This window comes from Trichosurus vulpecula, chromosome 6, assembly GCF_011100635.1.
Source record: "Trichosurus vulpecula isolate mTriVul1 chromosome 6, mTriVul1.pri, whole genome shotgun sequence".
In the NCBI taxonomy this organism is placed as follows: Eukaryota; Metazoa; Chordata; class Mammalia; order Diprotodontia; family Phalangeridae; genus Trichosurus; species Trichosurus vulpecula.
In genome coordinates this window covers 146,674,940-146,678,561 of record NC_050578.1, presented here as the reverse complement: position 1 = coordinate 146,678,561, position 3,622 = coordinate 146,674,940, and the positions used below count along the sequence as shown (strand labels likewise).

The following is a 3,622-nucleotide window of genomic DNA, read 5'->3' as shown; positions in this document are numbered from 1 at the left end:
ATATTAAATAATGGAGGTGATAATGGTCATACTTGCTTCACTCTAGGTTGTACTGAGAAGGCTTCTAGCTTATCCCCATTACAGATAATTCTTGCTGATATTTTTAGATGAATATTATTTATCATTTTAAGGTAAGCTCCATTTATTCTTATGTTCTCTAGCGTTTTTATTAGGAATGTGTGCTGTGTTTTGTCAAAGGCTTTTTATGCATTTATTGGTATAATCATATGGTTTCTTTTGGTTTTCTTATTGACATGGTCAATTATGCTGATAGTTTCCTAATATTGAACCAGTCCTGCATTTCTGATGTAAATTTCACCAGTCTTAATGTATGATCATGTGATATATTGCTGTAATCACCTTGCTAATATTTTGTACAATTTTTTTTGCATCAATATTCATTTGAGAAATTGGTCTATAATTTCCCTTCTCTCTCTCTCTCTCTTTTTTATGGTGCCAATTTTAAATAGATTTTATTCTACAGGACAGGAATTGCATTTCCACTTGTTTACAGTACTGATAAAGTGCAATGTTGTTCATTTCTCTCCCTCTACACACATTTAAATATTCAGAATGTCCAGATTTACATTGTAGCTTAAATGTTACTTTTAAACTGCTATTGCCTTGGCTACAAATTTGAGTCCTTCAGTTTTTGGAAAGCTGTGTGGCATGCTCTTTCTTCTGGTGTATTTAGTCAACCTCTTCAACGGTGGGTCCATTGTGTAACAACAACGTTACTAGCAGCTGCTGTGGAGGTAGAAGACCAACAATACCAGCACACAGGAAGGTTGCTAGCACAGGTTCTTTGATCTGTTTTTTTTAAGGAAAGCCACTTTAAGGGTTTTACAGTCTCACTTTAATTGAACATCAATATATCATTCACTTAGCTCAGGGGAAAAAGTCAGCACCCTGAACTTCAGAGAAAACACAAACAGAAATTACAAGCAGAAATTATGTAAACAGAGCAAATAACACAAATCAGCAGACAAATAACACAAAACAGCAGACAGACAGCTTCTGTTTGTCCATAGCAATACATAATCACCAGAGTGAGAAGCACCAACATTTGGGTTTTCAAAACCTGGGGGGTAGTCCTCAATGGCTACCAAGACCAAAGCACAGGATCGGTCTTCAAATGACTGGTTCCCCAAAACAAATGCTAACCTCAGAATATATATATGTGTGTGTGTGTGTGTGTGTGTGTATACATATACATATATATGTATATGTATATGTATACACACACACACACACACACACACACACACACACACACTTCTTCAGGGTCGGCCCACAGAGGGAGTCACAACCATGTGACTCAAACTCATGTGACTTAGGCTTTCTTGTGACTTAAGCAGGTCATCAAAGACCCTTCATTCAATCAAAGACTCTTGATTCAAACAAAGGCAAGACTCAATCAAAGGCACTTGATTACCTTAGTGCTGGAAAGCACTACAAAAGAAAAAAAAAACAGCAAGAAAAGTCCCAGTTTGCTTGCCATCACCAGCTGCTCTACCCCCTGGGAACCCACCAGATATGCTTCCTGTCATGCTCCCTGAACTCTGGTACAGCTTAGTAGTGATGGGGTTGCAGACTTTCTCCAGTTCTTTCTGCTGATGCTCAAATTCTTCCTTTTCAGAATCCTGGTTCTTATCTAGTCAGTTGATTATTTCATTACATTTGTTAAGGATCTTCTGTTTCTCTTCATTACCAATTTTGTCTTGCAGTTTTTCATCTTCTACGGTAGTCTTCATGTTGAAAGCATAAGATTCAAGAGAATTCTTGGAAGACACCTTGTCTCTCTGCTTCTCATCCTCAGCCTTGCATTTTTTGGCCTTCTGAACCATATGCTCAATAACATCTTTGCTTAGCCATCCCTTGTCATTGGTGATAGTTATCTTATTCTCCTTGCCTATACTCTTATCCACAGAAGAAACATTGAGGATGCTATTTGCATCAGTATCAAATGTTACTTCAAACTGAGGAACACCCCTGGGTGCTGGGGGTTTCCTGTGAGCTCAAAGTTGCCAAGCAGGTTGTTATCCGTTGTCATTGCTCTCTCACCTTCATAAACCTGGATAATCACACCAGGCTGGCTGTCAGAATAGGAGGTAAAGGTCTGTGTCTGCTTGGTGGGGATGGTGGTATTAGGTTTGATCAGAACGGTCACAACTCCACTAGCAGTTTCATTTTCAAGGGAAAGAGGAATGACATCCAACAGCAGCAAGTCCTACACCTTCTAAGATTTATCTTCAGACAAAATGGCAGCTTGGAGAGCTGCACCATAAGCAGCAGCCTCATCAGGATTGATAATCTTGCTGAGCACCTTGCCGTTGAAGAAGTCATGCAGAAGCTCTGTATTTTGGAGATTTGTGTGGAACCACAAACCAGGACAATGTCATGAATCTGTGATTTATCTAGCTTGGCAACTTATAAGGCCTTCTCCACAGGGTCCAGTGTGCCATGGAAGAGATCAGCTTTCATCTCTTTGAAACAGGCTCAGTTGATTGATGTATTGAAGACATTATCTTCATGGAGGGGGTAAATCTCAATACTGGCCTGGGTACTGGAAGAGAGGGTACACTTTGCATGTTCACAAGTGGTGGAAAGATGGCAAACAGCCCTCTTGTTCTCATTGATGTCCTTCTTGTGCTTTTGCTTGAATTCAGCAATGAAATTGTTGAACATTCAGTTGTCAAAGTCATCCACACCCAAGTGGGTGTCCTCAGCTGTGGGCTTGACCTCAAAGATGCCATCTTCAATGGTAAGAATGGAGACATTGAAAGTACCGCCTCCAAGGTCAAAGATCAACACATTTCTCTTGTACAAAACTTTTTGTCCAAGCCATAAGCAATAGGAGCAACAGTTGGCTCACTGATGATTCAGAACACATTGAGACCAGTGATTGTTCCAGCATCTTTGGTGGTGTGACATTGGCAATTGTTGAAATAGGCTAGTACTGTGACCACAGCATTTGTAACAGTCTTCCCAAGGTAAGCTTCAGCAATTTCTTTCATCTTGCTCAGGACCATAGAAGATACTTCTGGATAGAAACTTTTGGTCTCCCCTTTGTACTCCACTTGGATCTTAGGCCTGCCTGAGTCATTCACCACCATAAACGCCTAATGCTTCATGTCTGACTATACAACTGCATCATCAAATCTGTGACCAATCAGCTGTTTGGCATCAAAAACTGTGTTGGTTGGTTTCTTTGCAACTTGATTCTTTGTAGCATCACTGATTAAACAGTCTGTGTTCCTGAAGGGAACATATGTTGGAGTGGTCCTGTTTCCTTGGTCATTAGCAATGATCTCCACTTTCCCGTGTTGGGAGACTCTTACACAGGAGTAAGTGGTGCCAAGACCAATGCCAACTGCAGGTCCCTTCGACATGGTTGCTGGAGAGTCAGCAGTCATAGCTGACCACTGTGGAGGAAGAAGGGCTGCTGCTGCTCTGACTAGAATTTCCCTTCTCTTGTTTTAGCTGTTTTTGCTTTAGGTATTAGCATCATATTTGTGTGATAAAAGGAGTTTGGTAGGACTCCTTCTTTGCTTCTTTTATCCAAATAGCTTATATAGAATTGGAATTAATTGTTCTTTAAATATTTGAATGGTGTTCAAAT

At 40.2% G+C, this 3,622-nt stretch overlaps 1 pseudogene; it reads right to left on the bottom strand.

The window, feature by feature from the left end:
• Positions 1–690: 690 nt before the first annotated feature.
• LOC118853616 lies at positions 691–3,392 on the bottom strand (annotated as a pseudogene).
• Between the last annotated feature and the right edge of the window lie 230 nt (positions 3,393–3,622).